Here is a 27,888-nt window from a genome sequence, read left to right as displayed (position 1 = left end):
AAGCATCACAGTAGTATCACAGGCTGGGGACCAAGCCTCTAACTCATAGGCCTTTGTGGGACACTTATCAAAACCATAGCATAGTATAAAAGCAACATTTACAAAAACAGGCACCTGACCTGTGAAATTATCACACAATAGATAATCATAATGACATTGACCAAGAGTCTTGAGATCTGGGCTCTAATCTACTAGCTGTGTTAATTTTAGCAGGTTAATTCATCTTTTTAAGTCTCATTTTCCACATCTGTAGAATAACATTATCTGTCTCTACATACTCCACATAATGTGCTGAGAAAAAAAATAATAAAATACATGAATAAAATAACATTAGTGATTATTACCATCTATTGAGCACTTACTTATTGCTAGGTATTGTATTATTTTCATTCAACATCTATTCACATCTTCATCCTGTAAGAAATGTCCCTTTTGATGAGTCTATTATGACTACTAATAATCAAAATTATAAGTTTTTATTGAGTACTTATTATGAACCAACAAAAAATATGATATTTATTTTGCATGAATCATCACACCTAATATTCACAATAACTTTGATAGGTATTGTTATCATTAACTCTAGGTTGAGAATACTAGGGTCAGCGAGTAACACTTAGTTGTAGCGTGTACCTTCAGGAAATAGAAACAGCACAGATTATCACTATGAGATTAATCTACAAATTTCATTATTTTTTATTCTAAAGGAATTTCCTCTGTTGTGTGCTAAATTTTTTTATTCAAGATCTGATTTAAAAAAAATAACTTTGCAATAGATTATTGATGTCATTTGTTGGCTCCCAGTCTAACATCATACCGTTTTCTTAAGAAGAAAAGAGTTAAAAAATGTGTGTGAACTCTGGTGTGGTAATGTCATAAGTATTTTAAGTTTGTCTGACGTGATTGGAGGACTTTAAGCCACAAAAAAGCTGGTACCTGATCTCTAGGCATAACATTTTTGGAATGTGGATGCTTATGAATATTTTTAGTCACTGATCATATGATCTTACTGAATGGTGTATTATTGTAATAGGACTGTGCCATCATCTCCAACTTTGTGCATACCCCAATCTCTTTCTCTTTCCCCCATATCTCCCATTATTGTATCCATGTATCTCAGGATACTTGAGATGAGTAGAGAGGAGTATCCTTTTGCTTAGTGAGTATAGATGTCATCAGTGATGTTTGGTAGCTCAGATGTCAAAAGTTCAGGCAGAAGATAGTTTGGAGTGGATTTAAGAGAGACTGGAAGAAGAATTAGAGACAGTATAGATAAATATTTTGGAGCATTTAGGTATAAAACAAAGGTGCGAAATGGTCAGTAGAAGATAGAAAGGAAAGTATCATCACAGAGGGCTTTTCTTTAACTTACAGGACATTAATGCCAGAAAGAGAGAGGTTAGGAATGGAGTGAAGGCCAGGAGGGGGTTGGGACCCAGAACCCAGTAGAAAGCTTGCCTCACAGGAAAAGAGACAGAGGAGATGGCCTCCACTGTAATTAGAAGGGGTGAGGAGGACAAGGTTAGTGGATGTGATGGTGTTCAAACCTAAAGCTACTCCCTTTGTTCATGCAAGATGATTTTCTGAGCACCATTTATGGTGGGCTCTGGTGATATAGCAGGGAGCAAAACAGACAAAAATCCCCATGGAGCCAAAACCCTAGCGAGTCTAATATTGAATGTGGGAGTGGGTAGAAGGTTTGAGGAGAAAAAGGAGGGCTTGAAACAAGCCTGCTATGGAACAAGAGTTGAATCACATCTAAATATATGTCAGTTGTAGATTTAGGACCCTCTCTTGGGCAATGCAGCTCCATGTTTGCTGCACTTACCATGCCTTGAGGATAGTGGATATGCAGAAGAGGAGAAAAAAGTATAGTTTCAGCCTGCAGGAAATACTCTGCTTATGTGGATTTGGAGTTACATAGGTATATTTTCAAAATGTTAATTTCTAAAATCTCATTAACAATTTTTTATGCATAGATTCTGGACTTCTTAAATCTCACTTCACAAAAAAAGTGCACTGAAGCAACCACACCACACCAAAACAGCACATCAACATATCAAACCACAGGTACTGAGGACACAATATCACTCTCATGCTATCCCTAACCCTCACCTAGATTAGGTGAAATAAAAATCACTTCCACTGTTCTGTATTGCTTGAAACTTTGCAGTTACATAAGGACTTTTGTAATCAGAAAACAAAAAATAAAAACACCATCTCAACATCAGCATTATAAAGGAATATTATTATATGGAATAGAATGTAGTATGTGTGGCAGGAGTTTTCCTGGTATTTTTCTTTCTTGCCCTTCTCTTCATTCAAGTAGTTAGACTTTCAATCCAATCTCCAATAAGGTAACACTCCAAATGTGGTTAGTCTGAACTGAATATCTATTACTTATTTGACACTATGTGCCATAGTGTCAAATAAGTAAACATAGTGTCAAATAAGTAATAGATATTAAAGACTTAGTATAAAAAATGTACAAGCTCACTACTACTTTTTCTATTGTCTCTATGTTGAAATATTTTATATCTATTGGATGAAGATATTATTTAAATTATGTTCACCTGTTTTTTTTTCCAATTTATTTAAAAATATGACTAAGAATATTTATAATTTCATGGTAGCTTGCATTATGCCTATGCTGGACAAAGCTTTGCAAGACCATTCAGTGCTGATTGCCTCTCACAGCTGGCCTTCCGCTGCCACTTCTGACCTCATGTGTTGTTCTTGCCCACTGAGCTCCAGTCAGCAGACTCCTAGCTTATTCTGACTTAAGGCTTTGCATTTGCCAGTCACTGAGCCTGGAATGCATTCCTACAAGATATTTATATAGCATACTCCCTCCTTATTTTCCACTTTTCATTGAAATGTCACTTTCAGGGTGAGACCTTTCCGCTAATCTGGAATTATAAAATTGCAACCTCTTTTCTCTGCTTCATTTTCCTCCCTAGCACTCATCTGCAACTGAAACACCAAGCATTTGATGTAGTCATGTGCATATTGTGCTTTCTGTATGAAAGTAAGGATTTTTGAATGTCTTTTTCACTGTGAGAATGGTTCCTGTCATGTGGGGATCCCTTAGCAAATATTTGTTGAATATAGGAACAAATTTGCCTCAGAAGAGGGATTTAAAATGATGCGCCACAAAATAGCATTGGTTTCCAAAAGCCTGTACCTTAGGGAAACAGGATTTCTGGTGCCAATGGAAATTTGAGAGATGTTTGTAAATATAATGGGGTTTCCACTATGGAAGAGGGAAAGTGGAGGTCTATACACAGCATAGATATCACAGGAGGGTTGCTTGAGTGGATAAAAAGATGTGTCTGTGAATAAGCTGAGATTAAATTCCTACCAACTGAAAAGAAAGATGTTTCAAAATAGAAGGATGCTTCAAAGTAGAAATCGACTTACATTACAGAAAAGTAAAGTGGTATTTCTCTTCTCCCAGAGTTGTAGATGAGATTTACATAACACAAGAAATGTTAAACACTTAATTTTTGAATTACCTATGTATGCCCTTAGGAGAACAGAATAAGGGACTTGTGTTCCAAATAGCTTTCCCTATTTCTTCATTGCTTTCACCTTTGCCCCATTCTAATGTGTAATATATGATCTGTCAATAACATTCCAGAAAGATCTTTCAAGTAAATGCTTGCCTTAAGCAACCAGATTCTATCTCTTTGAATTTGTCTCTCACCTGCATCTATACCTGTTTACCTAGATGGTAACTTCATATGACCAATGTAACTTAAAAGGTGAAATCTGAGAATATGAGAATCAGTTAATTCAAGTATGGGACGTATGTGACTTTTGGTTGTACACAGGCTATCTACCAGATGATGAATAATTCCCATTGCATTTTTTTTGTTATTTTTTCTTTTTTCTTCCCTTCCTTTCTTTTTTCTTTTTACAATTATTTTGCAGTGTTGGAAATTGAACCCAGGGCCTTTTCCTTGTTAGGCAAGTGCTCTATTACTGACCTTCATCCACATTTCCCCCATCCCATGGCTACTCACTTTTCTTCACCCTATCTCTAAAACTCAACCCATCCTGCATTCACTCCTCATTCTCCACTCTATGATATTGACTCTCTAGGTGGGTAAGGAGGAGAAGGAAAGTTATCAGTGAAAATATCTGCTTCACACATTTAGTTATTTGGCTTTTTTTTTCATGTAGGATTTTATTGCCTGGTTGGAGCAAATATCAGATTTAATGATGAAATAGTAAACAGTTTTCTCCATAGACTAAAATTGAGACAAGGATGCCCAGTATCACCATTCTGTTCATTTTACTGGCAGTCTTAGCAAGTACAGTAAGGCAGAATGAAAAATTTAAGGATTGGAAAAGGAAGATAGACATCATGATTATATAAAGAAAATCTAAAAACTCTTTTAGAATTAATAAGTGACCAACAAGGTTGCTGGATATTTGGCTTTTTAAAAAGAACTTCTTTTTTAGTTGTAGATGGACACAATACCTTTTTGTTTATTTGTTTTTTTTTAATGTGGTGCTGAGGATCGAACCCAGTGCTTCACACATGCTAAGCAAACACTCTACCACTGAGCCACAACCCCTGCCTCTAGTGATTTGTTTTTTAAAGCTAAAAGTTTAATGATTTGCCCTAGACATTAAAATTGATACAATAAAGCAGAAGAGCAGAAGTCCAAAAAAAAGTCTGGTATAAGATATCTACTTCTAAATACCATATGCCTTCTCCTCAGCTTTCTCAAGCTGTTGGAACATGGTCTTGACAGTCTGTAGTCTGACAAGGCATGTTTTTAGCTGGATCTATAAAATTTGAAAGCAAACATAATTATTTTCCCCTTAGAGAATGGAAAAATATGAATATTTTAGTCAGAATTATGTAGGCACACAAATTTTTATTTTTCTAATTTTAGAATTTGGAGAGAGACCATTGTTCTGTCATTGGTAAATGTTAGATTGTGCTGTTGGCCTGTTCACATTTCCCCCCAAGAAAAATGCAGGAAGGAGTCTGGGGAAAATCATTTTATTTAATACTAAAGTCATAAAAAGACTATTCATTTCCTTTTCAGTATAAGTAGAGAAACACGAGTTGCTTTCATTGATTCCCAGTTGTTCTAAGATTGAAGACACGATCAATATTCAGTTCAGATTGCATATGTTCTAAAGTCAAACATAACCTATTAAAAGATTCAAACAAGGAAAGGGATGTTGTTACCAAAAACTCATTTCATTTTTAAGAATTGCATTCAATAGTGAAGTGTACACATCCGTGCTCTACTACTTTTTTTTTTTTTGTAATGTTATTGTTCTTACTATGGAATATAAAAATTTCTGCTTTCCAATTACATCAGTCACATGAGTGGCAAAAGCCTTTTTATAACTCAGGATATATTGTATAAATTTCAGAGAATATGTACCATCTGAAAATGGAATAATCTTTTTACAGTGAGAAAAGGCATCCACTAGAATGATACATTAAACCTTTCCAAAAAGTAGTTTAGTTGATTTATTCTTTGTCTTGGATCTGATGAGAAGGTGTCTAAAGTAGAGAAATGTGTTCTTCATGTAAAAAAAAAAAAAAAAAAAAAAAAAAAAAAAGGAATAATTGAGTTCTATCTTTAACTTATCCAGAAGCCTTTATCTTTATATATTGCACCTTGTTTAGTATAAAATAGCTCTGGTATTTTACTCACTCTTGAATCGAAGTCTCAATTGCCTTTACTGTTGAGGAGGGTGGGGGCTGCTCTTTCTTGGTATGAACTCTGAATGTGTGTGTCACAGCCTGCTTTGATGTCAGAAATCCTCAGTGATGCATTTTAAATGTGGTATTCCTTTAAAATATCCCCAGATCATACCCCAATTCGCCAAACAATATTTAAGATGAGAATTTAGAGCCAATCAATGGATTCTCTTTATGCTATACAAACATAGCCATTAAGAAAACAAAAACAACAAAAATCATGAGCCTATGGGACTATCCTGGGACCATACATAACTTTGAGTGGAACCATTTGTTTAACTTAATGGCCAGAAATTACAGTGGTAATAGACATGTGTATGTATAGTACAGTGTGTTGAGACTTTATATTCAAGTACACATATATCTGTCAGGAAAATTTCATTCTTCACATTCTGCTTTGCCTGGCAAACTCCTAATTATTATTTACACCTCTATATGTCATATATTCTGAGAAACCCTGTCATAAGCTTTTGTAGCAACTTCATGGTATCACTTATTATACTCCATTATAATTGTCTACATACTTTTACTACATGTGTCTTCTCATCAGACTATAATATCTCTATATATTTAAATATATGTATACACATATGCATATATTTTTCTCTATTTTGCTAAGGCCTAGCCTGATATATACACTTAATAACTCCTTGTTCAGTAAGTAAATAAATGAATTCAAAAGACTTGATTTTAAGTGAAGGATCCATAAGACATTGATAAAAGAAATCAAAGACACGGATAAAAGGAAAGATGTCTCATGCTTGTGATTTGAGGAATTAATATTATAAAATGTTTGTGCTACTCAAAGTTATCTACTGATTCAATGCAATCCCTATAAAAAATCTCAGTGATAATTTTAAAGGAATAGAAAAGTAATACTGAAATTCATATGGAACCACAAAAGAACACAAATAGCCAAGGCAATCTTGCGCAAAAAAAATATAGCTGGAGGCATCATAATACCTGATACAAAAATATACTACAATGCTATGGGATTCAAAACCATGGTAGTGGTAGCTGATATAAACCAGTGGAACAGAATGGAGATCTCACAAATAAATCCACACATTTATGATCAACTAGCCTTTAAAAAGGTGCCAAAAACACAGTTGGGGAAAGGATAATCTTTTCAATAAATGGTTCTGGAAAAGCTAGATATCCCCTGCAGAAGAATGAAATTGGATTCTTACCTCATACAATATACCAAGAAAAAAAAAGAAACTAAGAATGAATAAAAAGACTTAAACATAGACCTGAAACTAAAACCACTAGAGAAAACCACAGGGGTAGGGAACTTCACAATATGATCTGGACAAAGTTTATTTTGGAAAAGGCCCCCAAAGCACAGGCAACAAAAGCAAAAAATAGCCAAATGGGATTACATTAAGGAACACAACAAAGGAAAAAATACTGTAGAAGAGACAACCTAAGAAAAGAGAAGATATTTGCAAGCTATATGTCTGATAAGTGGCTAATATCTGCAATTTGTTAAGGGACTCATCCCAATAGAAAGAGAACAAATAACCTAATTAAAATGTTAAAAAGGACCTGAATAAAAGTTTCTCAAAAGAACACATACAAATGGTCAACAGATATACAAATAAATGCTCAATATCACTAATCATCAAAATAATGTGAGTTAAAACCACAGTGAGATGTCTCCTCACATCTGTTAGGATGGTTATTAACAAAAAGACAAGAGAAGACAAGGGTTGGTGAAGATTTATAGAAAAGGAATTTCATGGTTAAAAATAGAACTATCATATTATCTAATAATCACATTCCTGGGTATATATCCAAAGTAAATGAAATCAGTATGTCAGATATCTATATGTCTATGTTTATTGCAACATTATTCACATTGATGTACTAAGGTATTACAATTATTTACATAATAGTTGATCATATTATATTTTAAACTATTTTAAATAAAATTATTCCCATAATGTCTGAAAAATAAAGGATGTCTTGTTTCTCATCTCCCAAGCCATGATATAAGCACAGATAACTGAGTAGGATCCACTGTTAACAGACCTAGCTTCAAGGAAGTATTTATATTCTAGAGCTGGCTTTCTTTACATCTGCGATTTGGGCAGGTTATGGACACATGAATCTGAGGCCCAACACTGACCAACTTTTCTGAGAGAGGCTGTAGGTGGTCATGAAAAGTCAGCCTTCAAGCCAAGAGTATTTAAAGGAAATAGCCAGAGTGAACTTAGCATCACTGTGTTAGTTTCCTATGGCCAAATGTAACAAATTACTACAAATTTAGAAGCTTAAAGCAATACAGATTTATTATATTTTAGTTTGGGAGGCCAGAAGTCTGAGATGGGTTTCAGTGGACTAAATGAAGGTGTTATGAGGGCCATACTCCCTTTGGAAATTCTAGATGTATCCATTTCCTTTGCCTTTTTTAGGTCCTGGAGTTGCCCTGAATTCTTTAGCCCTGCCTTACATCCCTCTGTCATCTTGCTTCTGAGCACCTCTGCCTTCCTTTCATAAAACACATGTGATTATATTTAGGGCCAATTTGCATAAAATTCAGGATAATTTCCCATCTCAAAGCTCTTAATTCAACCAAGTCCCATCCATAAAATCCCTTTACCTTACAAGGTCACATTTGCAGCTTCCAGAGATCAGGATATAGATAGCTCCAGGGGTCATTATTCACCCTCCCATAATCTCTAAACCTATCTTCAGTTTCCCTCTCCAGTAGAGAGATTTATCTTATCAAACCCAGTCATCTTTTCTTACCCATTTCCTGATCTAAAGCTAAAGCTCAATCCCTGCATCATCAGCCTGTGAGCATATCTAAACAGATGGCTCACTTATGATTCCAGAAATGTGCTTCATAGGCCTTTAAATTAATATGGTAGCTTGTAATCCAACCATTATTTAAGTTTTTTTTTCACTAAGTTTTCTGTTATTTTTTGGATATGAATTTCTCGTGAAGATAAAGGGAGATGTTGAATGGGAGGGTAGCCCAACTTTTGGCATCTGATTTAGGAGATGTAAGGAAATGTAGTGAAGAGCCAAGTGGGACACAGAGTCTGGAATTTTTTACCATGAGTTCAGAGTTTTCTCCCTCAACCCTGTTGTTCAGCATTAAGAATAGGAAAGTGTAGCTGTTAAACACAGTGAAGAGGCAAAGTATTTTCCATAGGATCTCTGTTTCCCAGGGTAGAATCATACTGCATAGCACTTCTATAGCTCCTAGTGATCTCACATTTATCCCTTTTTAATCCTTGAGAAAATTATGAGAGTGACTGAATCAATGTCTTTTTATAAGCTCAGACTCGGTGTAGAATACCTTTGCATACCTTGTAAGGAGTAGACTTTGGAGTTGAACTAAAAGATCTGTAGTTCATTTACCTACAAAATCCCTTTACCATATAAGGTCACAGAATATTGATGTCCCCTACTCTGGAGCTATCTGAGACATTGAAGTTTAGTCCTATTCCTACCAAAGGATTTGAATGTCTTTGTCACCATTTTTCAAATCTGTAAAAGCAAGTTTAACATACCATTGAGACTATTCTGGGTAATTGGAACAAGAGATGTAAGTGTGTGTATATGTGTATAAGGGAACTTCAATTATGTACATAACTATCCCCATTTTCTCTTTTGAGTTAGACCTGCTTTTCATGTGATTTATATATGTCAGTATTAATAAGGAGAGATACAGAGGGGAAAAACTGAACAGTTAGTGGGGGACATTAATTTAAAGTCGTTCTTATTTTATTTTTTGTGTGGTGCTGAGGATTAAACCCAGGGCCTTGTGCATGTGAGGCAAACACTCTACCAACTGAGCCATATCCACAGCCCTTGTTCTTATTTTTGACTATTATTAACTTAGTTAATTTTTCCTCACCTTGTGATAAAGATCTGTTGTTGACTTTGGGAGACAATGAGAAATTATTAAAGAAGAAAATTTTTTTGAGTTAGATCTATTCCAGGAAAAAGCCACAGATTGAAAAGTTGGAAAGTAAAGAATAGGAATGAAATATTCTTATAGCAATGTAACCTTTGGTTTTATTAAAACATGTAGAATCATAAACTTGTAGAACTGGAGGTACTTTTGTAATCATCTAATCCAAACTTCTTTTTCAGTAGAAGAAATCAGTTAGGATGTCCAAGTGGCAGTGCAAGGTAAAAGTTGGATGAGATAATGCATCTGAGGTTGAGGAGATAAGGCTTTGTCTGCTGCCCCAACACATGGCACTCTAGGACATCTGAAATATCTCTCTTAATATTATTTTTCTATCTTTTCACTTAAGAGTAATTTTCTTCACATACAGAGATGATAATTTAAGAATATACAATGTAACCAACTTTTATTTACTTTCTGGATTTTGTTTCAGCATAATATCTTATACTTCATGCAGAAACTCATAAACAATCTTGAATTCAATCACAGTGACAGAAGATACAAAAATAAAAGACATTTTTCTTGTAGTTCACAATACAGGAAGATTGCCAGCTTATGACTTGAAAATCATTTTAAGAGAATGTATTTCCAAGAGGCCACTAATCAGATGTTCATGTTCTAATTCATCTAGAGAACTATTCGTCATGAATTAGAGATAGAACTGACACTTTCGCTAATTCTTTATAATAGGAACAGTTGATAGGGACAAAGTTGCAGTCAATAAGTGGTCTCCATAATTGAGTCTTAAGCTTATGAATTTGTCAACAATAATAAAGAGTGCAATTAAATAGTAACTGAGGAAATAATATTTGTGCCTTTAATGAAGACTGAGACCCTTTATAAACTCTCTGTAATTAGTTTTTGTGTGCTAGCAAATCTCTCTGAGTCCTGAAAAATTATGGGCTATATAATATCTAAATATTATTGATGTCTCTATTTCATATAAAGAGAGATTGGGAAAGAAATCTTTAAAAAGAAAAGAAAAAAGAAACGGGGAGGCAAAAATGGAGATAATTGAAAGCTGAGAAGAGTCATTTACATTGTCCCAAAAATTGATAAAGCAATTCAGCATGTATCTATTGTTTTTCATGGTGTCATTCTGTGATCTAACACCAGATTAGTCAATAGAAGATTTCATCCATCATAATGGGCTTAATGTTCCTCACAACCAGAATCACAGCAGGAGGTTTGATGAGGGCCAATAAGTTCCTGAAAGATTCAGACATTATTATTGGAAACATTAATGATGTGTATATTATGTCATGCACTTGGCCAGTTACCCTGTTTTGGTTTAATATGAACAACTACTTCATAGTGCACAACATTTTATGAAGAAGGGAAAGCCATAATTGATTTAATCATTAAAGTGTTGAACATATGATCTTCATAACAACTTTGCCTGGATAGCCTTTTGCTCCATTAATTCTGAAACTTAAAGAGGTGAAGCATCTTGCTGAAGTGAAGTTAATGGTTCAGGACTTCCCAGTCTACACCTTTCAATTTTCTTTAATTGCCAAATATCATCTGACACCAAGTATATACTTCTGGCTTCAAACTGAGTTACAAATTCTAAAAAACATCAGATAATATACTCTTTTTTTTTTTTTTTGTAGCAGGGTAGCAAGGATTGAACCCAGGGGTGCTTAACCACTGAACCATATCCCCAGCCCTTTTTATTTATTTATTTATTTATTTTATTTTGAGACAGTCTTGCTGAGTTGCTTAGGGCATTGCTAATTTGCTGAGGCTGACTTTGAACTTGCAATCCTCCTGCCTCAGCCTCCTGAGAAACTGGGATTACAGGCATGTTCTACCATGCCCAATTCATATAATATACTCTTACATACAGATTCATAATTAAATTTGTCTTATGATCTGTGCAAAATAGCTGCAACTTTCTGAATTTAAGTTCCACATTCGTTGTACCTTAGATATCAGTGGATATTCTGATTTACAAGATTCATGGTTGAAGCATGGCATATTCTTATGGCGCCCTCTTCATGACTTCTAGGAGGTTATTTGTTTCAGATTTATGATTCAATTATAAAGAAAAACTTTTCCTTCAATTCAGTGTCAATCTTGAAGAAAATTATTTTAGTGAATGACAACTAGAGTATTAATGAGAATAGATTTTTTTCCACCACAAACCACCTCTACAATGTTTCAACATTAAAAACAATTCAAAGATTCAAGTAAATCAAAACTGAGTTCCAAAGTGTTGATTGTTGAGGTTATGAATTACCAGAGCCAGGGAACATTATTTGAGTAATTGTATCCTCAAAGGAAAAAAAGTGCAAATAAAATAGGCTGTGTTAGACCATTTGCGAATCTTTCTTTTAGCTAAATAATGAAGACAATTTATTGGCAGAGTAGACTGTAAGCTGAAAAAGGAAACAGAGAAACATAAATACCTTTCTTAGCCTTGAGGGCTCCTAAATGTCATGGAAGGAAATTTCTCAAAACTTCTCAGATGTTTTCATAATAATGTCACCTTGCTCTGTAAGTTAGATCTGCACAATCAGGCCTGGTACTGAAGGAGTGACTAGTTATATGCAGTTTTCCTGATGGAGGAAAAAAATCAGTGCATTATAATTTTGTAGAGAGATGTACTGGAGTGTAAAGAAAGTTTTTCCTTCCCCATCTCATAGAAAACATAGCTCAGTGGTAGAGCACTCTCCTAGCACATGCAAGGCCTTGGGTTTGATCCTCAGCACCACATAAAATATATAAATAAAGATATTGTGTCCATGTACAACTAAAAACAATTAAAAAAACCATGCAGTTGTGATATGTGATTTCTGAAAATGTGGCAGTAGCTGGAGAAAGACCTTGGGCCCAGGTCACAGGACCTAGATATGTTGACAGTGATTTTTTTATCTTCTTAAGAAAGACTTTTTTCAGAAATTTTGAAGGTTTTAAGTATTGATATTCAAATTATTATAGTTAGCAAACCCCAAACGTGGTTTTCCTTCACTTTTGTGTTCTGTGTACAGATCTCACTATTCTATTTTAAACCAAAATATATTTTTAACAATCATTCAAAGGACTTTAATATATGGTCCTATTTACCAACTTAGTTAATTACATACCTTCAGATATTTTAAACTGCCCTTGGACATTTAATTTATAGTACTAATATTCCTTTCTTAAGTCTTTTAATTGTCTGATAATAAACAAAGCCTCCAGAGTATTAAATAATTCATATAATAAATTAAATTTATATATATACAATGAACAAAAGTTTTTTTTAACATATTCTAATAGTGTTAAAAGATGCAGTAAAATTCCACTTAAAATGATAAATATAATTATTTAGTTCCAATTTTTAAAGTGGAGTTATACAGTTGCCATTCTAAAAGGTCAAATTCTCTTAAGTACATATCTATCAAATATGTACAAAAATATAATATGGTATGATTCAAACTTCTATTTTCTTAATTATAAATCTTCCTATATTTAAAAGTCTGTAGTTACTAAAGAAAAGAGCTTACTGTTCCAGATCCTCTGGTTACTTATTATAGGAGATGTTGGCCAGGTCTTTGTACCATCCATGCTATCAGTGTGAGACCTTATGGTATAGTCACTGTATTTCACCTAATTCTGCTTTAAAGGGAATGAGTCCCCCAAAGCATATCACCCAATATTTTTGTTTCTCAAAGAGGTTCACCAATGCAAATCCAAGTTGATCACTTTTAATTCTCTGCTTCTTTAAGATATTTTGTAATGCTCAGTGCCCATTCATGTACTCTGGAATCAGATTTCCTAGGTTCAAATCTTGGGTTGACTACTCATTAACTGGGTGATCTTGGACAAGAAGCTTAAATTCCCATGTCTCAGTTTCCTAATGTGAAAAATGTGAATAATACTAGAAAACATTTCATATGTTTGTTATGAGAATTAAGTTTGTAACTATGTATGAATAGTCTCTGGCTCATAGTATGGGCTATATGGGTGTTAAGTATTGTTACCATGATGTGTATTTTCCTTCTAATTCTAAAGACGTTTGAATTGGAGGGATAAGACAGGAAATGTCCTTCCTTTTAATGTTAAAGACCTTTAACTTGGTAGACTCTTGCAGTCTTTAATACAGATAGGGTCATATCTTAGATATTACAATTATTTTCAATTTAATTTTGTATATTAATATTTGTTTCTTATGTAGTTGCAGCTGAAGTCATTCTACTGACTGGTTTTAGGCACAACTCTATGCACTTAATAAATGACTTGCTTGAATCATTTTCTCTGTTCCTCACTTTCCTTATTTGAAAATAAGGATAATAATACCTGACAGTCCTATATACTTCATTCAATAAATATTACATATTTCTTGGGCACTCACTGTGTCCTAGGCACTATTGAAGGTGCTTTGAATACATTAGTGAACAAGGCAAACAGATATTCCAGCCTTCTTGGAGTTTAAATTCTAGACAGAGTTGGGGTATCAGGGGGCAAGCAGCAGAGAAGGAAACGAAATGAATGAACGAATTAAATATCAGGAGGTGATACTTGCTAAGGAAAAAGTAAAACATCTGAAGAGATTAGAAATTTGAAGGAAGGTTATTGGGATTAGTTATAATATTAAAAAGTGATCAGTGTAGATCTTATGGAGTATGTGAGATTTGAGTAAAAATTGGAGGAGGTGAGAAAATAAACTAAGAGGTATCTGGGGAAGAATGATATATTAGTCAGCTTCTGCTATAGCAAGAAACAATCCTAATTTATGAGGTTCTGACAAACATACCTACTTTTGTTTATATAGCCAATAGCCACTCCCACAATTCTTTCAGGTATTTTCTCTCTTGAAACGTAAATAAGTACTAATGGTTACCAGCAGCAGGGAAATATATTCTACTGTAGGAAAACATGGTGAGATTAGAGAGTATGAAGAGTTAACACAGTAGATCTTGTTCATTCCTTGAATGTCTTCAAGTATCTTCAATTTACTTTTAGTGAATCCCTGGGAAGATAGCCCTCAGCATGTTCTTTATATCACTGATGTATTGGCTGTTTTGTGGTGTACACCTAGAGAAATGAATCATATCATGCCAGAGAAATGAATCATATCATGCCAGCTTGTCACGATTATTGCTTTGCAAAGCATCAAAATTGATGATGTGCACCTGGTTTAATTGTTGGGGTCCTGAATTTCAGTCACCATTTTTTATTGCTAGCAAAATGTGTCTGTGACCAATCTACCCCCATGAAAACCTCAGACCCTGGGGCTCAAGTGGGTTTCCCTTGGCTTGGTCCTCCCACATTTGTTTCTGTAGTTTTCAGCCAGAGGAAAAGCCTGTCCTGTGTTGTCTTGGAAAGGAAGGACATCAGAGATCTGTACTGGACTTCACCAGACTCCATCAATGCCATATTCTTTTTCTGCTAGTTTTGGTCTGTATCTTTTATTGTAAAAAAAAATCTTAGTGGTGACTATAAACTGCTATTAAGTTACAATTCCTACTAGTGAATCTGTGAACTTCAGATGGTATAGACCCCTGACACAGAGAGGACATTCAAAATTATTACTACAAACAGCTAGAACAAAGGCTTAAAAGCAGGAACATAACCTTGTATGATCAAGCAACAGCAAGAAAGCCAATATTTGTGGAATAAAGGACACAGGGGGAGAGCAACAGAAAATGAGATAAAGGAGTATTGGAGTATCCACATGATGAAGAGCTTTGTAGGCCATAGTGAGATGGGGAGCCACAGGAGGATTTTGAATAGAAGAGAGTAGTTAAATCTAACTTCAGTTTTGAAAGGATCACTGGGGTTACTGTTTTGAGAATGAACAGTAATGGGGGCAAGTGCAGAAGTGGGGGAACCCATTAGGAGATTATTATGATAATCCAGATGAAAAATGATGATGACCTAAACCAGGTAATATCAGTGGAGGTGGTAAAAAGTAGTCAGATTTTAGACTTTTCAAAATGGTTTTTATGTATCAAGTGTAATATTGGTGTGTGTAAAAGATTGTAGTTATCTGTGTTTGTGGGACCATACATAAATAAATGATTATTAACTGGACTTAGAATATTGTTTTGGCCTGGGGAATTAATAAAATCTGAGAATCCTGATGAAAAAATAATGTTCCCATTGCCCATGCTGCAGAAGGGCCTTTCTGAGGCCATTTAGCAAGTGACACACAGGATTGAACAGGGCTGTTGCCTCAGACAGTCTCTCCATGGTTAGGTCTATTCTTCCAGGCTGGGCACACCAGCATGGTGGAAAATTCCCTTTTTTCTCTTCATTCTCAAAGGAGGGAGGGCTGGAATAATTGTTAAATCCCCTAAAACTGTGTCTGCATACTGGGATAGGGTTGATTGTGCCTTTACTGACTCTAAACATCATAGTGTTGGTGTGTGACCACTTGCCTCTGGTGTGGATGTTTTCCGTCACTTAGTACCGCTAAAAAACATGGATTGAGGTCATATGCATTCTGAAATCGGCTTTTGGGTTGAGGTCCTCAGAAAGGAATGGGCTGTGTTTGCCCTAATTTCTGATGTCTTAGTGTTTCTGTTGTTTTTCCTTTGTTTTGCCCCAATTATCCAAACCAATCCTCCATCAGCACACGCAGCAGTATTTGGGAAGATGTAATCCCTTTTGGGGGCCAGAGATTATATTGCTAACTCACATGTAAAGGAGAAATCTTAACTGAATTATCTCTACTGCTTCTATTCTAAAAATATCACTTCCTTTTTACCTAATGTGTACAGGAAATAGGTGGCTTTATTTCTGTGTAACAGATGCAAAAGCAACTCAGGTAAAGCAGTAAACCCCAGGTGTGAATGCATTTTGATGTACTTAGAATTGCCACAATTAGAAAGCTAACTCTCCATAGAAGACCCAGAGCTAATTATACCAGGAAGAGTCAGGAAATTGGTTTAACGAAGAGAATTTGTGACATTATCCCTGTGACAATTGGATTAGGAGATGTTTCTAGCTCTGATTTATAGAGTGTTTTTCTACAAATCATTAGCAAAAATGTCAAACAAATTCTTGTTCTTAACCTTGAAAGAAAGCCACAGATTCTTTGGGGGATCTGAGTTCAGTGCACCAAATCAGGGAAATGTATTTTTCAAGTTGCCTGGATAACACGTTGCTTAGCCACCTGACCCATGACACAGTAGCTAACTGGAGCTGGAGAAGGCAGATTTTACTACACACTACTTGAACTGCTTCTAAGCATACATTTCTTTTTTCTGAAAATGGTATTGACTGCTTTCTTAGTGTCTTTGGCAAACCTGTAACAGAATAAGAGAGGCTAGGTAATAGAAATTTATTTAGCTCATAGTCCTAGAGGCTGGGAAATTCAAGAATGAGGAATAGCATCTGATAAGGACTTAATTTGGGGGTCTTAAAATGATAGGTTGTATCACATGAGCAAAAGAGTGAGGGCATGAGGTAGTCAAACTAATTTTTTTAAAATATTTATTTTTTAGTTGTAGTTGGACACAATACCTTTATTTCACTTATTTATTTTTATGTGATGGTGAGGATCAAACCCAGGGTCTCGCACATGCAAGGCAAGCGCTCTACCACTGAGCCACAACCCCAGCCCCAGTCAAGCTAATTTTATAATAAACTCATTCTTGAGATAATGAACCTATTCCCATGATATTTTTTAAAATATTTTTTAGTTGTAGTTGGACACAATACCTTTATTTTATTTATTTTTATGTGGTGCTGAGGATTGAACCCAGTGCTTCGAACATGCTAGGTGAGCACTCTACTGATGAGCCACAACCCCAGCACCCCCAGTATTTTTTAGAAACAATTTTATATAAACAGATCCTTGTACAAACAAGAAACACATGTACAGAACTCTCAAATTACCAATGGTGGACCCTTGCCCCTCTTTTCTGGGCTGGGAAGAGAACAGAGAATGGGAAAAAATGATTTTATCATTCTCTCCACTGTTTCCACTTATGCAGTCAGTTTTTCAAGTAGAGTTTCTATTCCTTTGCTGATGTTTTTGCTTTTCTTCCAATGTGGAATTCAGACTTTTCATTCCAAATGTGACTTTGTTTACAAGTCCTTGGTCAGAAATGTCAGAAAGCTGGAAACAATAATGGCACCTCAGTTTACAATAGACCAGGACCTCAGGTTCTTTATACCAACGTGTTCTACTAGTATTTTGTAAAACATCATTCCATTTTCTTTCATCTTTTTTTATATTGCTCTATTAACCACTTCAGGAGTAAATGTCCTGCAACATGAAACTCTCCATTGTAGCCACCAAGGTGTAGTTCTGCTGCTGAGAAACTGGTGATGGTATTCATGGCAGGTTGAATGTCTCCAGTAGCAGATCCCAGAAAGTTGGACATTGACATATAGGCAGACTTATCTAGCACCACCTCTTCAGCGTGTTCTTGCAGGTAGCTTAACAAAGCTGGAGAAATGGATTCTAAGAGCTAATAATAGTGGATCTCTGTGTCTTTCTTACTATGAGCATTTCTGACTCCTTTTTGCAGAACTTCAATGATTTCTCAAAATGTATATGCAGGATCTCTGGGACTCAGTAAATGCATCAGGACCTTCCTCCAAATCTGTCATTTTCTATGTTCAGGAAGGAATTGATGTTTCTGAGATGATTGTATTGATGATATTAAGTTTGTGAAGCAGATCAATCAAATGCTGCCAGTAAAACCTAATGAGAGTATTGGCCATCAGCCACCTTTTCTACATAAGTCTTCATTATTTTCCTGTCCTTGGGTGTGTATGACCACTCCTATGCCGTCATGTGTGCCTTGTATGCCACACTTCACAGATGACTTCAATCAGTTCTGATCTGAGTTTTGGGGGTGCATAAATTAAAAAAAAAATGTCCAAGAATACTTTATGGAACAATAAGTGCTTAATCACAGTGTCCTTTTGAGCCTTTGGAGTTAGAATCTGTTTCACTTCATCCATAATGAACTCTACTTTTTCTGACTATACATCTAATATTTTGTCCAGAGTTGGGAGATCTGCTGTCTTATAAAGCTGAAATGTGTTCCTGTAGAGCTCCTCCATCATCATGTTCCTCTGCTTCGAAATGGCTTTGTCATTGTATGTGTACTCCAGGATGGCAGAGGCTTCTGCATGCCACAGCATTTTCCTCATGTGGCTTTTAAAGCATCTGATTACTATGCAATGTGTGGTTTACCCACATACATGTGAAATTTCTTAACAATATTTCTGGAATATTTGGCTTTACTTAATTCAACCAAATCATCTCACAATTCTTCAAAGACCTGCTTTCTATTATACTGAAAGGAACATTGGATCACACAAGTTGAATCATGCACAAATGCAATAGTTTTAATTTTCCCTTGAATCAACTTATGCAAGTTAATCATCAACTTCACTCTTTTTTTTTCCTTTGTCATAATCTTTTCTATATAAGATCTCACAAATCTTCTTTGCTCAAACAATGATATGGTGTTGGTTTTGTCACTGAATTGCTTGCTCTGCTTGTTCTTTCTTCTTCTTTTTGAAGTCATCCTATTTTTGGTTTCTTGGCTGCTGATTCATCATTTTCACTATCAGGCTAGAATTTTCTTGTTGAATTTACTTGCCTGTGGAATTTGTTCCTCAGTCCTTGGTCTCCTTGTTTCTTGTTCTTGAACTGATTCACACCCTTTCCCCAGGTTTTACAGCACTTTTCTCAAAATTCCTAGATGTGATATTAGGTCCACCATCCTTTAAAACTTTTCTTGTGAATGTCTTTGAAGAATTAGAATCACACACATGGGACTGAGGCCACCACACCTAACTGATTCCTGACTCCATTTCCATGATATTAACATCAATCCATTCATGAATGTAGATCCTTCATGACCTTATCCTCTTTTAAAGGTCCCACCTCTCTACACTGTTGCATTGTCATTAAGTTTCCAATACATGAAGTTTAGGAGACCCATTCAAACCATAACTACTATGCTTAGAAAGCTTTTCATTTTATACCATATGAATGACTGTTTCTTGTTTGAGGCAGAGTTGCCTAACCTAGGCATTAATGATGTGTAGGGGCTCTCTAGGAAGGAAGAACTTTTTGAGTCTTATTACTTTTCAAATGTAAAGTGTGGGGTGTGGGGAGAAAGGGAGAGAGGTATATTTTTTTCATTCCTTTACTTAGAATGATGGTATCAAAGTGGATTAAACTTGAATTCTAGCCAGAGTGCTGACAAGAAGCTGTGCGACTTTCCAAAAAACAATGAACTTCTTAGAACCTTAGCTTTCTTAATTATAAAAACAGGGACTTTTAGTTGGTTTTTATTCATTCAAAAAATATATTCAGGGGGCTGGTGTTGTGGTTCAGTGGTAGAGCACTAGCGTAGCATGTGCGAGGCCCTGGGTTCGATCCTCAGCACCACATCAAAATAAATAAAATAAAGGTATGTGTCCAACTACAACTAAAATATAATATATGTGTGTGTATACATATATATATTCTGAGTAGCAACTATGTCTCAGCCACTATTGTAGGTAATTGGCATATGTTAGTAAACAGAACAGGCAATGTGGTTTACATTCTAATTGGGCATGTGAGGGCAAACAACAAACAGTTATCATAATAATAAGAAGACATTTATAGTTTGATACAAATTCTAAGAGGAAAAATAGCTAAGTGAGAAATTTTGGGAGTGCTTGCAAACATGAAAAGAGGAGAGGGTTGTGATTTTAGGTAATCTCTAAGGTGCTTACTAGCTATTACATATATGATTCAGTGGTGTTTAGTGATGATCATAGCAACTATATATTAAAATAGTGACCTACATAGAGACTTTAAAATCCATATTTTCTAGTTTGGGCTTGCAAATATGTCTTTTATACCCTTTGCTCTATTCTTAGTGTTTAAGGCTCTGTATGGTTTATTTTTTTTCTCTCCTGTATTTTTTGAAGATTTCTCTGATCTCCCTTTTCTTCACTTCCCTTCATTTCTCTGGTCTCTGTTTATGTCTCTATTATTGAATTTCTCCTAGTCTACACCTCCTTTAGGCTGTGGGCAACTCCAGGGCACAAGTCAGGCCTGGAACAAAGTATTTTTCCTTTAGTATTTATTTATTTCATGAACAAATTTTTTGAGCCTCCAGGGTTAATATTCCACAACTTTATAATGGTTCCTAGGCTAGCATTAACACCTCAAACCTTCCAATGAATGAACAAAACAAGCAGTAGTCAATTGAGAACTACTTATTCCTGTATCTATACATCTTGCAAATTAAGTGTAAATATCTTAATATTAAGTGTCATTTGAAGATAAGAAATAAATTACTTGATAATCAATGATAATGCTTTATATTTCTTAGAGATCACTAAGAAACCAAGAGACTATTTTAGGAAGCCAAAAGACTCTGGGTGATTTCTAACATTTGTTCTTCTTTATTCACTTGTCATTTTTAACATATCAAATATTTATGGAGCATTAAGAGCTGAGAATTGCCGGGCACAGTGGCACACACCTGTATTCCCAGCAGCTCTGGAGGCTGAGGTAGGAAAAACATGAGTTCAAAGGTAGCCTCAGGAATGTAGTAAAACTTTCTCTAAATAAAATATAAAAATTGGCTGGGGATGTGACTCAGTGGTTAAGCGCCACTGGGTTCAATCCCTGGTACAAAAAAAAAAAAAAAAAAAAAAAAGAAAGAAAAGAAAAGAATTCCTTTTCTCATAAAAAAATACAACAGACAATAATTGTATTACTTAAAAAAATCTGCTAATGGAGAGCATCATAAATATTACTAATATATGATTACCATAGAAAAATACTACACTATTAGGAACATTAATACTATCTAACATTGGTCTTCCTTGAAGGATGTTATGGATCACTAATCATGTATTCAGTGTATGGGACACGCAATTCAATTTCAATGACTAGTCAAACAGTGGAATTATTAAATCTAATTCTTACCAATTACGTATTGTCTCATAATGTGCTGGTCTAATCTATTTATCTGCATGTACCTTGCAAACATCTACATAACAGACCTTAAACCTGGAAGACAATTCTATGCGGAAAAATACAAATGAACCACTATGATTGTTTGACAGGGCTGAAATATAAGCACATATGTGTGTGTGTGTATATGTGTGTGTATATATGTGTGTGTATATATATGTGTGTGTATATGTGTGTATATATGTGTATATGTGTGTATATATATGTATATGTGTGTGTATATATGTGTATATATATATATTTGTTGGATAGATATGGAAAATATCAGAAACTTAGTATTTTTCCTTATAATCCAGTTGTCTTATAATATATACTGAGATTCAAGGTAAACATCAGGATGCCAAGTCATACAAATTCATGGTTATGAGGTAGACTACTTAGAGAAATGTTGGGGCATTAATGTGACTGTGAAACTCACAGGAGAATGAGCAAGCACCCTAGCATATGTATCTCTGGTATTAGGTTTTGCCCCAGAGTCAAAGGTCTGGTTGAATTGACATGTGGTGATTGAATGTGTTCAGGTTGCAGAGTCAGAAGGTTATGGAGTCAGGGTACTATAAAGGTCATTATGCATTTTACATAACATTGAATATAAGTTGTTTATATGAAGTTAAGCATGGTGATTAATAGCATGATGGTACATCCATTCATGAGGATTTATAGCAAATTCAATCCATCCATATTTATTGATTATCTAATATGTACCAGGTACTGAATATTCAGTGAGGAAGGAATCACTGTTCTGAGATCACTGTATCTGCTACATACCATGAACAACAAGGCAATACATATAAGCTTTTGAAATATATATAAATTCCAAACAACCTAGCCTGGGGTGGTAAAGAAAGGTGACAATTTAAGAGATAATGTTTGAATCATATTTTGAATAAAGGAGCAGAAGTTGGGAATATATAAGGAAGGGGTTACATTTTTTAGGTGGAATAACAATATGTACAAATACACATAAAGTTTAAAAAGGGCCAGTTGTATCAATTGAGATAGGAATAGAGAGTACATAATAATGGTAAGAGATAAAGCTGAAAAGTAGCCTGGAGTAAGATTGTGAAGGAGCACATATACTTATTTAAAATTAGAATTTTATGTTCCTTGAGTGCTGACACCATAAAACTAGTTGCTATGACCAACAAGTTCCATAATGTACACTGATCCAAATTAAATATGGTAGGAATTTATTATTTGCTTACTTTCCAAAGTCATAGTTCTGATTGACAGGTGTCATTTTTCCAAGTGTTGATTTGGGCATCCCAATTTCTGTCTTCTTGATGTTCCATAATCTTTAACACAACATTTCTAATGTTGTGCTTTTCTGTTGGCAGAAGGGAGAAAAGGAAGAAAAATAACTTGTGGAAAGTTGTTTAGGATCTGGCCTGGAAATGACATATAGCATTTCTGCTCATATTCTATTAATGAGAATTCAGTCATAAGGCCATACTTAATTACAAGGAGAGTAGGAAATGGAGTCCATGTGTCCAGAAGAGCAGATGGATTTAATGGATAACTAGCCAGACTCTACAACTCTCTCATTGTGTTTCTAGGGTCTAGTACATTATAGACACTTGAGAAATATTTAATGAGTAAATAAATGAATAAGTTTTCTTTTGTTTTCCTGGAAGAGTAGTTGGATGATCTTATTCTTAATTATAAGTGAACCATTCTTTATGTAAGGATATAAAAATTCAGAAATGTGCAAAGACAACATTTAAGATAATTGATGGTTGTGGAACCGTTTGACAAGTATTGCCAGTTACTGGTCATATAAAAAGGCTGTTCCAATAATCTAAATAAAATAATATTTAAGCCAGACCAGTAGGAATGGATGTAATAAAGGCTGGATATGAGGCAAATCCCCTAGGGAGCATTAAAAGTCCTTGATGGTGAATTTATTGTGTGAGGTTGGAAAAAAAGAGTAAAAGATGATTCTAAGGGGTTGAGTTCAGTAATGGTATGAAGAATTCATCAATTTTCTATTGTCAAAATCAGTTGCAATGTATTTAGTAGCTTAAAAAATTATCAATTTTTTGTTATCACTATTGGTTTCAGAAGTTTAAGTAGTCTCAAGTAAGCATCCTGCTCAGGGTATTACAGGCAAAATCAAGGTTGTGGTTGGTCTGAGACATTTTGCCCCTCTTGAGGCTTTTGGGTGGAGATAGCCTCCTCTCTCATTCATGTTGTTGGCAGAATTCAGTTCTGTATTATGGTTTCCATGTGACTCCCCACATCTTCCAGAAAGCAATAGGTGATTGAGTCCTCTTAAGGCTTTGAATATCTAAATGAATTCTTCTGCTACAGTGTTCTGCTTCTTGTTTTGCTTTTAAGGGTTTATGATATTACATTGGGCCCACCCAGATAATCCAGCGTAATCTCCCTATCTTGAGTTCATCTGAAAGATCCCCTTTTCTATATAATATAACATATACACAAATGTGACATCAGTGGGTGAATATCATGGAGGCCAAAATTCTGCTTACCACATATAAAGTTCTCAGAAAACCATGTTCTGGCTAATTTACCAGCTAATCCAGTCTCTTTGAAGTATCCTCTCCTGTTCTGTAAAAGCTGGAACCTCTATTGAAGCTTAAGTTCTGGATGTAATTCAGATCTTGCTGATCAGATGTACTTACATGGAACTTAACTGAAGTAAGAAGGAGAGAGGCAGTATGTGAGACATTCTTTTGACTGGCAAGAATTGGAGAAATGCAGGCATAGTTCTAGAACCAACAGATGTAGTAGTGACTTCTTGATTTACCAGGTAGCTGTAACTTCAACCAATACATCAAATACTTCTTGATTGCTTTTAAGATAGAGAAATCATCCACTGAATATCTTATATAGTCCTGGCAATTTTCAATGGTTACCTTATTTAATGGAAGTGGGACTATCATTCTGACATCTGAAGAAAAGAAAAATCATTCATTAAGGGGATTATTATGGCCATACTGTAATAAGAGTGGAGAATCAACTTCAAAATTCTCCCCTTTGTATGACAGCCTCTTTTTCCTCATCCCCTCTTCCTCTAAATCTAAAAAAGATTAGAATCAGTTTTTAAACATTTGTAATTTATAGCTACATTCTGGATTCTGACCTTGAACTTTTATAAAACTTAGCTATTTTAAAAGAGCTTTCTCATCCACATATTCTTTTGATATCAGAAGATATAACTGGGAACCTTTGGAAATTATGAAAGATGGGGGAAGGGAGGCGAGACCATTCTCATGGGAAGTGGTCAGTGATAACCAACACTGAAACCTGTAATATCTGTTTAAATGGACATTAGAGATAGCCTTACCTTTCTCCTCCATGTCTACATGGAGTGACCTCCCAGAGATCATGTCAGTACAGGAAGGCTGCTCCAGAAGCATACAATGAATGTGGTTTTCATAGACACAGCTGGACCTGCTGCCACAGGAGATAAATGAGATGCTCTGTTAGGTCAGCCAGAAAAGACGATGAACTGGGCTGTCACATTTATATAGTGACAGATGCCTGTGTTCATATAATGTGAAAATCTCTGGGGCTAGAAGAGGTAGAAAATGCCACATTTTCATAATTTTCTTAAAAATGCAAAGCATGTTGCAGAATTATCATTTAAAAGTTGCTGCCTTGTGAAAGTACAGAATAACTTCTTTTAGGAAAAAGAAAACCTGGGTAGGAATAGAAGCTTTTTTCACTTACACTTGGTAAAGGTAAAAGCTGCCCTAGCATGGGCCCATGTGCCTAATGTGGGATGTGGCCTGGGGGATGGATGTGGTAGGAATAAGTACCAGGCTTAGGGAGAGAAGGATGTATCATGCAACTAAATCTAGGATGGGAGCTCTTGAAAGAACAGCATCTGCCTTTCTCATTGATAATAAATTAACAACAATTAGATAGTCACCTGCCCTGTTATAGGCACTTAATACATATTTTTAGACTGGATATTATAGTTACTGGTGCTAGATTGTATGAAGCAGGTGTCAACAAACCACAACTCATGGGCCAAATCCATATTACCACCTGTTTTTGTGAATACCATTTTACTGACACACAGCCATGCTTATTCATTTCTGTATTGTCTGTGACTACTTTTGTACTGCAATGGCAGAGCTGAGTAGTTGTGACAGAGATTATATGGCCAACAAAGCTGAAAATATTTACATTTTAGCTCTTTATAGAAAAAGGTTTCTGACCCTTGATGTGAAGCATCATTCAAATAAAGCTACCTAATTGAAAATGGAAAAGGATTCCCCACTTTTTTTTTTTGAGAAGAAATTTCCCTTCAGCTACCAGCAAATTTTATAACTCCTGTTTGAAGAAAAAATCCTCAGAAAATTTTCTGCATTCTCTGCAATTCCTCTACTAGTATTTTCTTTTAAATTCTATTCACTCAAGCTTCTATCCACATTGAAATTGCTCTTTCTATGATCACCAGGGTTGTTAAATCTATGGTCAATATTTTAGGCTCATTATTTGATTGCATAGCAGTATGTGACATGGTTTGGTTGGGCATACTTAAAACCTTTCCTGGTATTCTCTTCTGCCTCACTACATTTTTTTAGCTTCAATGGTTGCTTCTTTTCAGTACCTTGCTAGTCCCTCCTCATCTTCCTAACTTCTTGATGCTGGGTACCCCAGGTTTAGTTCTTAGCCTTCTCCTATCTATCTAAATCTCCTTGGTGATGCCATCTAGGTTTATATGGCCTGGGGGCTGGATTATTAAATGATTATTAAATCATAATTTCCAAATTCTCTATCCAGCCCAGATCTCTCCTCTGACCCATATGTCCAATTTGGAATTTATTTAACAATATTTGAACATTTTCAATTTAACTTCTCCCAACAGAAAGCCTGATAATTCCTCCTCGTCCCTGTTCCTCCTGTGGTCATCCCCATCTCTGTTAGTGGAAACTTGACTTTTTCATTTGCTAAGGCTAAAAATTTTGAATTATCCTTAATATGTTTTTCACACTTAATATCAAATCCATTAAAATTGTGTTGGATTTATTTAAAATTATGTCTAGAGTCCATCCATTCTTATCACCTCTTTTGCCAAAGTTGTAATTCAAGTGTTGTGGTTGCCATGTGTCCCCAAAGTTCATGTGTTGGGAAAACTTAATCCCCAGTGTCACAGTGTTGAGAGGTAGAAACTTTAATAAGTGATTATATCAGAAGGGAATTAAGTCATTTTTGTAGAAATGGGTTCATTATCTTGCGAGTGAGTTTAGTATAAAAGCAAACAGTCCTCTTCCTCTCAACCATTTGATGCCTTTCTCTTTGTCATGATACAGTAAGAAGGCCCTTGATAGATATTAACCCTTGATCTTGGACTTTCCATCTTCAAGAATCATGAGTGAAATAAATTTATTTTCTTGATATAGTACTAAGTCTCTAGTATTCTGTTACAACAATACAAAATGTCTTTAGGCACCAAACAATTGTCATCTCTTGAATTAATTAAATAGCCTTTGACTCATCTCCCAGCTTTTCCCCCTTCAGGTCCTCAATCCATTCTTAACATCACATAATATTCCTATTAATATTTGATTCAAATCATATAGTTCCTCTGCTTGAAACTCTCCAATGGTATAATCACATCAAAAAATAAAAGTCAAAGTCATAAAAATGGGCTACATGAACCTATGTGATCTGGCCCCATTTTCTCTGTATTCTTAAATGCTATCACCTTGTCAGTCACAAAAATGTGCTTCTGAGTTTCTGCCGATAGAAGAACTGAAACCTCCTTCTGTTGTGCTTGGAAATCTATCACTGAGTTTATGCCAAAGCCATGCTTCCCCTGGATCTCCCCAACCAATGACTATGCATGGCCATAATAATAAGGCAGGCCTATGCCTGGAAGATTCAGGATTACTCTGATAAGAGGCTCAAGACTCCCCATGGGTCTGGTCAGAACTTTCCTAGCACAGTGTGCTGTCTCTGAGTCCTCTTATTTCACTCGCCTTCATTTCCCTTTTCGTAGAGATCAGAGCTGCATCAGGATCTGAGGCTTTCCCTACTTCTTCCAGCTCTTTCTTTCTATTCCCTTACAGGTGTTTCCACTGTCAAACAAGTTGTGAACTTCTTTCAAAACTATGTAAAATTATGGCATATCATTTTTTATTTTCATGAGTCATTGAGTTTAATTTGATATTTGTCAGACATTTATAATGATATGGACACTAGATTCCAGAATTTATTTTTCACACTGAAGTGTACTGAGTAAAAGGTATGAATGTATCATATTGGGCCCCAAACAAATGAACCCTACCATTTTGACAAACAACTCTATTACAT

At 35.3% G+C, this 27,888-nt stretch overlaps 1 pseudogene; it reads right to left on the bottom strand.

Annotated features, from left to right (window-relative positions):
* Positions 1-17,582: 17,582 nt before the first annotated feature.
* Positions 17,583-24,920, bottom strand: LOC124098965 (pumilio homolog 3-like; annotated as a pseudogene).
* Positions 24,921-27,888: the final 2,968 nt, after the last annotated feature.

This window comes from Marmota monax, unplaced genomic scaffold (genome assembly GCF_021218885.2).
Source record: "Marmota monax isolate L192 unplaced genomic scaffold, Marmota_monax_Labrador192_F-V1.1 WCK01_AAM20220418_F8-fsc00379, whole genome shotgun sequence".
Classification (NCBI taxonomy): domain Eukaryota; kingdom Metazoa; phylum Chordata; class Mammalia; order Rodentia; family Sciuridae; genus Marmota; species Marmota monax.
This window is presented reverse-complemented; position numbering and strand designations above follow the sequence as displayed.